The sequence below is a fragment of the Oreochromis aureus genome, linkage group 17 (assembly GCF_013358895.1).
Source record: "Oreochromis aureus strain Israel breed Guangdong linkage group 17, ZZ_aureus, whole genome shotgun sequence".
In the NCBI taxonomy this organism is placed as follows: Eukaryota; Metazoa; Chordata; class Actinopteri; order Cichliformes; family Cichlidae; genus Oreochromis; species Oreochromis aureus.
The window spans coordinates 27485565-27496670 of NC_052958.1; positions in this window are offsets into that span (position 1 = coordinate 27485565).

Consider the following 11106-nt stretch of genomic DNA (forward strand, 5'->3'; position numbering starts at 1 on the left):
ACCTAATATCTGACTTTCTGATGCAATGCCCTGCACTGTGTCATTATCTCTATGCAACTGCTTTATGAGATTGCATCATTTGCCAATTGGGTTAACAGCCACTCACACTCAATGCCCAGATTTCTGTTCCTCCAACACCTGGGGTGAAATAAAGATTTTGGGGGTGATCTGATTTGGCATGTTTACCCTATAATGGCCCACTATTGCATTGTTATATCTGCTGAGGGGGATATAGTTCAGATTTTTACTGCAGAATAAAAACAGTGGAAACTAAAGTACTGATCTGAATTTTTATTTGACTCATACACTGTAAGAAAAAGTCCTAATATAAAAGTATTTTACTGTGTATTTTACAGTTTTGTTCTGTTCTTCTAGAATATCATTAAATTTACATAAATAGACTGTGATTTCACATTTCAAATGTAAATTAATGTAAAATCACTGTAATGTAATGTTTTTAAATGTATCTGTCTGTACATGTGCATATTTAGATTGTTAAAATACATTCACAAATGTATCATAATTTCACAAATATGTGTCCGTTATTTGAAAGATTGAACTGTTAAATTCAAATGTAATGCTACGGAAAAATATATGAAATGATTCTTATAAACTTTTTTAACATCAAATAATTATTACTATTATTGCTATTTAGGGTGATCGTGGCTCAAGAGTTGGCAGTTCGCCTTGTAATTAGAAGGTTGCTGGTTCGAGCCCCGGCTCGGACAGTCTCGGTCGCTGTGTCCGTGGTCAAGACACTTCACCTACCGCCTACTGGTGATGGCCAGAGGGGCCGATGGTGCGATATGGCAGCCTCGCCTCTGTCCCATGAGAGGGCATGCAATCCATTATTATTTAAACCAACTGTTAACTGTATATTTCTGTACATTTAAGTATTATTATTCATATTGCCACATTCATTGACCTTGTTTATAGGTAATTTCATTGTTTAATCACATTAACATGTTCCCAATTTAATGTTTAAAAGCACTTGAAAAAGGCAAAATCCCATGTAAAATTAGGGCAACAAACTGTATTGTCATTACTGAAAATAACCATATTTTTATGAGAAAATTATTTTCTGTTATTTTCTGGTATTATTTTGGCACCCCAGCTGCCGGAATATTACTGTTTTTCTAGGATTTTTTTTAACAGTGTAGCTAACAAGCTGAAGTCCTGTTTGGATGTAATATGTGAATCCTGGGGTTTATTTGAGCTGGTGGTCCTCCTCTGGAAGTTTTGAACATCCGATTCACTTTTTTTCACACGTTTTTGTAAAGAAAACATAAAAATCAGTAGCAAGGTGACAGTTCAATACTGCATTCATATGCTACAGTAAATGTGCTCCGTGATATTTCATATCATTTTCCAATAAATAATAATTCTCAACTTCTCTCATTTGATATCGTCCCTGCTGAGCCCACACGAGTATAGAGTTTCTTTACTTCTCATTTTGGGAGGCCACTTGTTTAAATGTGTTTTTAACCTCTTCTTATAAGTGAACATATAATGCCCCAGATTTATTATGTGTTTTTGCATATTTTGAAAACACATCTCAACTACATTACTGATTCTGACCAAAAAAAACCAAACAAACTGAAAGGGAAAACAATCCTACTTCTTACTTAATTTTTGATCTTGAATTTATGGTCTCAGAAAATACTTTCAGGTCTTCTTGAACAAAAATTATATTCAATATGTGAATTATGGTTCAATTACAAAAACGAATGTCAAACTCATTTTACACAGTGGGCCACTTACAGCCTGCTTTGAGCTCAAGTGGGTAAAACCAGTGAAACACTCTTTTCTGTCCGTGTAAAGAATTTTAACCACACTTTTTTACTTTGGAAAAGAAAAAGGATATTTCTATATGGGATACTAAAAACTGGCATCCTTTTTGTTGTGTAATTGTTTGTAATTGTTTGTTACTCAGCTACTTTGTTGTTATATGAATGGCCATTGGGCAAGTCTTTATCAGTAGTAAAAGCTGCAAGCCATGTTAAATACAGTTAGAAATCCAAAATTTATGCCCTCCAAAGCATTTCCAAAAACGATCCAGTGGGCCTCATTAGAGTCTTTGTCGGGCCAGTTCGAGGTCCTTGGACCTTATGTTTGACACCCCTGATTTAGGGTGAAGCAGAACTTTAGTGTGTGTTTCCCTGTGTGATGTTCAGGTTGGTATGGATGTGAGTGTCCGATGTCATCAGTTTCAACATGAGATGACAATGACCAAAATTCTAAACTCGAGGGCTTCAAAACAGGACAAACCAAAAGGTGACGTCAATAATCCATCTGGTAACAGACCAGTGAGGTTTAAATATAGTGGTATTTATGTACAATATTTAAAAGCTTTATTAGGTACTCAAATGCCTTTACTCTACTCCCACACAGCACTTTATTGTATGCACTTTAATCACTTGTTGTTAGCACAATGACCATATTAGTTTTTCTTTGTTCGACGTGAACATAAAGACTTGAGGAGCCGAGGGATCGAACCACTGGCCTTCCGATTAGTGGGTGACCCCCTGAGCCAAAGCAGCTCCTTTTACGAGGGTTAAAAGGACAGAGGCTGCATTCAGGCCATTCACCAATAAAACACGTGCAGATGTGCAGTTTATACACTATGTCCTACAGGATGTCCTAATGGTGTTTATTTTTTCTCACTCTCACAGAACAGGAAGTCCTTTGACAGCACCCTTTCTCGACTTAGAGTTGGCAAAACATTTTTTTTTTTTTTGCAAGGGCTGTACAGCATTTTATTTTATGTTTACTTGTATTTTATTTATCTCATATATTGCTTTGAGAGTTGCACTTGATTGCATTTAATTCACAGTTTTGAGTAGGCAGGAGATAAATGTTGGTTTGATAAGGTGACTGGAAAACAGAAACATCACAATTCAGCCCCAAGTATCTTACAGTCCATGTTTGTTTATTTTGGTCTCATAGTTGTGAAGCTATTACGAACTGAATAAGAGGAACGCTTTTATAATCTTAAAAAAATAGGCTAGTGCATAAAGGGTTAAAACTGTCATACAATTAGTTCAATCCTAACCAGCTACTACACAGGAAAGCAGCTTACATGTAAGGTCCTTTAATGTTCCTGACAAAAGTTCAGCTGTCTCTGGGGCTTTGAACCATAATCCATAGTCACTGTGCACATAATAAAGTATCCCATTAATCTAATGCAATGTCAGCATAACAAAACAGTCCTGCTGTAAAGTTTAAAAAACAAAAACTCCTATAAAGCTTTTTAAACTTTACAGGAGTATATAGTTTATAAGAGTGTATCATTTCATATCAAAGGATTTAACCAAGTTTTCAAACAGTTCAATATCATTTTATTCATAATGCTGCAGAGTAGTACTCATAATATTGGTCATTATTTTACAGATGCAGTGCCAGTGCTATTAGCAGTACATTTCCACTTATTAAAGTTATTACTGCAACCGAGGAGGTTATGCTTTTGGTAGTTTTTGTGTGCATGCGTGCCATTCTGTCTGCAAACATAGCTCAAAAAGTTTTGAACGAATTCCGATAAAACTTTGTATGCGTGTAGAGTTTGGTCATGTTAGCGATCCATGAACATGTGACTTATTTCCACCAAGGTCTCCGAAGTCAGCTTACTGTAATGATTCATAGGTGAAAACTGGACAAACTCATAACTTTGAAAATATAAGGTGGTGTGTGTTGTAAAAATACATACAAAGCATCGTATAATGATTTAAAATGTCATGTTACATCTGACCTCTGACCTCTCCGTCAAGGTCAATAAATTAACCTGAAGGTCAAAGTTATAATAATGCTATATGGAGCTATTTAAAACCATGTTTCTTCCTGCCATTGTTTATATTGACACCATATAGATGTATAAGGAATGATGTCTAGGAATAATATATAGGGATAAAGATAATGTTAGTTTGGACCTCTGACTTCTGCTTCAAGGTCAAATTAGCCCAAACTTTCATAAAATATCTTTTATCTGCAAAACAGAGCCTAAAATTCTGCAGCTCAAGTTATTCATGTCCACTTATTTACAAATCAGTACCTGTTTTCCATGACCTACTTCTGCATCACCATTGTGTAACAACAGTAAACATCTGTCATGCTTCCCTTATCTGATTTTTACTCCACTACAAATTTCTTAAAGTATGTTTAAAAAGAACAAAGAAAACAGCATGAATAGATACAAAATACACTACTATTCCCTTAAAAGTAAGTACTTCCCAGAGAGTGAAGTGCTTCCTGTTCTGTTTGTTTTTTTAACAAAGTCATCAAATGAGCAGACATAAAGTTATGCTGAACATTTATTTAACTTTAGTGTTGACTGCCACTTATCCCCCCTGCTGCTACTTTACCTGTTCAAACAATACGCTGTCATCAAAGTCATCAAAGTCATGTTTCCTAGGGTATGTGCAGCATCTGTCCTCAGCTGAACTGGGATTTCAGGATGACGCTTGCAGTCTATGTCCTTGTGAGGGAATCTGGTCTCCAGGGTCGCTGGGAGCTGGCTGCACTTTTTATTTTCATGTGACCCAAATGTTCTTTGCTTTTTTTTTTTTTTTTTAAATAATAGAGGATGTTCCTTAACCCTAACAGTTCAAAATATTTTTTTTACAAGCCCTTAAATGCCCCCATTTAAAGCTGGTCCTTGTGATACTGTGTGATATTGGCTTACATAGCTGTAAAGCACACATCTGTGTAATTAAAGGTTGATATAAAGTGGGAGAGACATGAGGCATTAAAACATGTGAAGTATTCTCATAGAAGAGCCACATGTGGTAGCTGCCAGGCTGTGTGGGGTTTTCTTCTGCTGTCAGATCAGAGAGGCGGACTGGTCAAACAGAGCAGAGTTATCTCAGGTCAGAGTCGGCCCTACTTTTTCAAAAACACAGGAACGCAGCCAGATCCCTAACAAGCCCGAGACCCTGAACACAAAGCCCCCCTCACCGTGTGCTTTCTGCAGGGTTTGTGTTTAGGAGATCCACGATAAAAAGGGCTTTCCATCTCTTTCAGGTGTCACATGATGAAGAGATCAAACGGCACATGGCATTGAACGTCCCAAGACTGGAATGTTTACCTTTGACAAAGAGCAACGGGAAAAACAGTCTGGTTCTGTCAGGAGCTACTCACGCCCACATATATACGCAAGCACACACTGACACATACACAAACACGCATGCTGGTCCCCCAGATTCACTTAAGGTGAATTAAACCTTGCCCTCTTGAGGGCGTCAGGAGAGGCAGGGGGAGGTTTCCATGACAGAAGAGATGAGAAAAACAGGGCTGTTTGCAATCACACCCACTCAAGGAACGCACACCTGCACGAGCACTGACGCCAAAAGTTCTCTGTGGTTTACATACAGCACTGTGCAAAAGTTTTACATCCACTTAATGTGTTTAGATTCTCATCTGTCACACATTAACACCATCAGCACGTGTTCGTCATTAATCAGGCAACATCTGAGGCATGATGACACAGGAGTCCTGCAACAGATGGTCTGGCCCCCGCAGTACTCTCTCCATGAGTCAGTCCAGGATTACATGAGAATACGGTAACAAATTCAACAAAAACATCCCAAAGGACCCGACAAGAAACACCGTGCAAGAGGAAAATGCATGCTGCCTTATAGTCAAAGGCTGTTCACAGTAAATATTGATTGAATAACATGTTGTTTTTTCTCTTCTTTACAAAATGATGAGATTTATACTTGTCTTTTATTTACTTTGTTCAGCTCTTTTCAACATTGTATTACTTGTCAGTCAGCTGTGCAGGACCTGGAATCACCCTAATCTCAAATCTAAGCTTTTGTTGAGACTAATCTAAGCTTCTATACAAATAAAGTTATATAAACGAATTCTGAAAACACAGACTGCATATAACAGAGGAACGTAACTTTCAGCTATGAAAAGTGAAAAGAACGTGGAAGTAGCTGTATTCTTTCCAATGGCCAGCAGGAGGCAGATTGTCTGAATTCAAAATAAGTCAGATTGTATAGAAGTCTATGTGAAAATGGCCCTTGACTGCTTTGATCTGTGACCTAAGCAAACTCTTACATCCTAGATGCTGTTCGTTTTGTAATTTGTGGTCCCCGTTAGAATAAAGAGGATACGTGGTGGGTGTAAAAGAACCCACCCGCCATAATCACACGCTAGATCTTATTTTAACATATGGCATAGAAACTGAACTTTTAACAGTGTTTCCTGAAAACCTTCTCTGTTCTGATCATTTCATGATGACATTTAAATTTACAATAATTGATTACACAGCAGTGGGGAGTGGATTTCATCACAGTAGATATCTTTCTGAAAGTGTTGTAACTGAGTTTAAGAATATAATTAACCCGCTGCTACCGTCTTCAATGCCCTGTACCAACACAGAGCAGAGCAGCTACCTAACGCTGCTCCAACAGAAGTCGACTATCTTGTTAGAAATTTTACCTCCTCACTACATATGACACTGTAGCTCTTGTGAAAAATAGAGCCTCAATTCAGAAGTACTTGATTTTCTGGTATAATTCTCAAACACGTAGCCTAAAGCAGATAACTCGTAAGATGGAGAGGAAATGGCGTGTCACAGATTTAGAAGATCATCATTTAGCCTGGAGGAATAGTTTGCTGCTTTATAAGAAAGCCCTCCGTAAAGCTAGAACATCTTATTATTCATCAATGATTGAAGAAAATAAGAACAATTGTTACAGGCCAATCTCCAACCTTCCTTTCATATGAAAAATTCTTGAATGAGTAGTTGTCAAACAGCTAACAGATCATCTGCAGAGGAACGGCTTATTTGAAGGGTTTCAGTCAGACACAGTGACCCATGGCACAAATGACAAAGAGATCTTGTGACATAATTATCCACACTTGTTACCGTCACAGCACTGACATCTTGATTGATGTCTTAGGGATGAGAATTTCATTTCAGTTTAATTATTCACTTTTATTTAGATAGCGCCAAATCACATCAACAGTCCCCTCAATGCACTTTATAACATAGGGTAAAGACTGTACAATAATACAGGGAAAACCCCAACAATTAGCTGGTTCGCTGTGAGCAAACAGTTGGTGACAGTGGGAAGAAAAACTCCCTTTTAACGGGAAGAAACCTTCAACAGAACCAGGGTCAGGGAAGTTTACCCATCTGGCTCAGTGCGGTGTGAGAGGAGGGAGACGGGACAAAAACCACACTAGAGAATGAGATGGAAATTCCCTTCAGTGAGTCTCAACTAATAATTAGCCATTCAGTCTTGATGACATCATCTGTTAGACTCCTAAAATCCACCAGGCACTTCTGCAAATAGGAATTTTGTTTGGTTAAAGCTGGTCAATCTAACACCCATACTTTAGTTACCGTATCTGTGACTGGAAGACTATTTACTTCACGGTTATCACATATCATAAAAAATATACATCCAGTGTCTTATCATTTGATAAGCCTCAATTATGTCTTATCTTTTAATTTTACATAAGAACAAAAAGGAAGTGTTTTGATAATAGTAATAAAAAAACAGTAAACCTTTCATGACAGGCATAAAGATACAGCAATGTCGGCAAATTTGTGTCTATACAGTCATACTATACATTATTACTTACAGTTTATGGCGAAAAACAATCACCACATTCTTACATGGCTGTGGATGGTGGATAATGATTGTTGGGTTTTCTCTGAATCTATTATTGTACAATCTACTGTACAATATAAAGCACCTTGAGGCGACTGTTGTTGTGATTTGGCACTATATAAATAAAATTGAATTGAATTGAATAATGATACTCTCTATCTACTTCAACAAAAAAACAAGAAAAACTGCTTGAATTGCCTCTATGTACTTATTATTGTCTTTATGCACAATAATAGTAATCACAGTCAACTTTATATTTTTGATTGATTGATTTTATTGATTAGCATACAGAATACAAAATAAAGATTACCAAAAAGCAAAAAATCATGAGCCAAGGCTAATCAAAAGGTATTGGCTGAAGCATTTGCTTATTATGCCAACCCTTTTAACAAAAAATCTTTTGCATGCAGCTCCTGTACACAGGGCTCGAAGCAAAGAATAAAACAAAGCAAAGCAAAACAAACAAACAAACAAAACAAAAAAAAAAAATTTCCACAGCAAAACAATCAAGAGTTTCAGAATTATTATTTTTGCTCTTTTCATTCTTGATTAATATATTTTTCTAATACTCTATTTTTAAACATGTTTTTAAACAAGAAAAATGAACGACACCTTTTTAAATCACTGTCATAACTATTCCACAGGTTAACTCCTCTAACAGAAACACATCTTTGCTTTATGTTTGTCCTTATCTTGTTTGTTTTAAAGACATCTGTTCCCCTTAAGTCATATTGACTCTCTCTGACTTTAAACAGCTTCTGAATACTGCGGCAAAGCAAGTTATTTTGTGCTTTATACATTATCTGTGCCATTTTATATTCGACTAAATCATAAAATTTTAGGGTATTCAGATTAATAAACAAAATGTTAGTTGGTTCTATATAGTTTGATTGATTTATAATTCTTATAGCTCTTTTTTGTAACTTGAAAATAGGAAGAGTATTTGTTTTATATGCATTACCCCATATCTCCAGACAATAAGTCATATATGGAAGCAACAGAGAACAATAAAGTGTGTATAATGATTTTTTGTTCAGGACATGCTTTGTTTTGTAGAGAATAGCAATGGTCTTTGACATTTTGTTGTCACATGATTTATATGAGACTTCCAGCTCAGCTTATCATCAATTATCACTCCAAGAAATTTATTTTCATACACTCTTTCAATTTCAATTCCATTAACCCTGATTTTAGATACATTTTTCATTTGTCTAGTGCCAAAAATAATCAATTTTGTTTTCTTTATATTTAACGATAACTTATTTACATCAAACCAGTTTTTAATATATTTAACTCCTTTTCCGCTGTAGTCAGAAGCTGTTCTAGGTCTTTACCTGAGCAATACAGAGTGGTATCATCAGCAAACAATACACATTTTAACAGTTTGGAAACACTACATATGTCATTTATATATAATATGAATAATTTAGGGCCCAGCACAGAGCCCTGAGGAACACCACAAGATACCTTCAACTGATTAGATTTTACATTATTGATTTCAACATATTGATATCTGTCATCCAGGTAACTTTTCATCCACTTATATGCTATCCCTCTTATACCATATCTCTCTAGTTTATTCATTAATATAGAATGGTCAATTGTATCAAATGCCTTTTGTAAGTCTATAAAAACACCAACAGTATATTCCTTGTTATCTATTGCATTAGATATCCCTTCTACAAGTTCCATCACTGCCATCGAAGTGGACCTTTTCATTCTAAAGCCATATTGGTTATCACTTAGGAGATTATGCTTCTCTATATATTTATCAAGTCTATTAACAAATAACTTTTCTAAAATTTTTGAGAACTGTGGGAGTAGTGATATTGGCCTGTAATTGGTAAACTGACATCTCTCTCCGTTTTTATGGATTGGAATAACTTTTGCTATTTTCATTTGTGAGGGAAACACACCAGTTCGAAAGGACAGATTACAAATGTATGCGAAAGGTTGCACTATATATTCTATAATACTTTTAACTAACATCATGTCAATACCAAAACAGTCAGTGGACTTTTTATTTTTAAATGTCTTCACAATGTTAATTATTTCTCTATGAGTTACAGCACCAATAAACATGGAGGACACATTCTGAGTAATATGTTTATTTAGGTCATTATTATTTCTTAAAGGCTCTATAGAATTACAAAGGGAATCGCCAACTATCCAGTAATCCTCTTTGAGCCAGCACTAAAACTCCCTTTTATCAGGAAGAATCCTCTGGAAATACCAGGTTCAGGGTGAGGAGAAAGCAATGAGAGAACAAAAGAGTGTAGAGGTGACAAATAACATTCAGTACAACAAACAATCAAAGCGTGGCTGGATGGTGAGGCCACTAACCACAAAGCAGGAACACACAGCTCTGGTGCCAGAGATACCTGCAGAAAGGAACAAGGTGACAGGACAGAGAGAGAATCACAGACTGTGGGAGAGATGGTTAACAGTGCATCTATGATCTCTGGTAAGACATACGTGCAGGAGTGTACAGTAAGGTAATGAACGCACTCTAATTTCTGCTCAGAAATTTCAGCTCAGTCTTCAGTTGTCGCTCAGGAGGCGGGACAGGTTGTCTCCCAATCACAATGTTGTCTCCTCTAGTTCTTGGACAAGATGCTGAACTCTGAGTTGCTTCCAATGCATCCATGTGAGGGTGTAAACGTTAGGTTAAATGTGTGCGTGAATGAAGTTGTCAGAAGAAAGTACCTTGAGTGTTCAAATAGAGAAGTGCCATATACAGTCCATCTTTCTTAAGTCTGAAACTGCAGAGATGTCAGCAGGATCAATCAAAGTAGTGAAAACTTGAAATGTTTGATTGAGATGCAGAAGATCCCTCAAGAAACGTCTCCACAATATGGGAAGTCCATCCAAAGCAATCCATGCCACAGAAAAATCTGTTTAGGAAATCATTCATACAATTCACCATGTATGAGAGAAGGGGAACACACTTAGAAACACATACTGTTCATATGTGTGTGTCATTTTGCACAACTGTTCATCTCTTTATCTTACTTTTTTAATGTAGCCTATATCTAATATATCTATATCTAATGCCCACATTTGTTTCGTTTACTTTTTTATAGTATTATTTTTATCTAAATTAAAAAGAAACAAAAAGAAAATAGCAGAGATTCTAAAAACACCAACACCAAACTGACATCCAACTTACAACAAGTTTTGGTGGTCCAAAACAAACAGCTGTTCTGATTTACCCTCTGCCAGATCCAGATTCTTTACAACGTTAACAAAGGGAAACCGAACCTTTTTAAATCCACTTTGTCGCACAGAAAACAGTTTTTGTCTTTTGGTTTTTCTAGGTTTTGCATCATTTGACTTATCCTGTGTGTAAAGTTTGGCTTTTCTTCCCTCTAATACAATACCATTGTGTTTTTGGCATTTCAAAGTCTGACGTCCATTAGTGTCTGTTCATTTTTATTTTAATTGTGTCCTTTTGGATACAAAACAAGTAAAAATAGCTTTGGGTCTA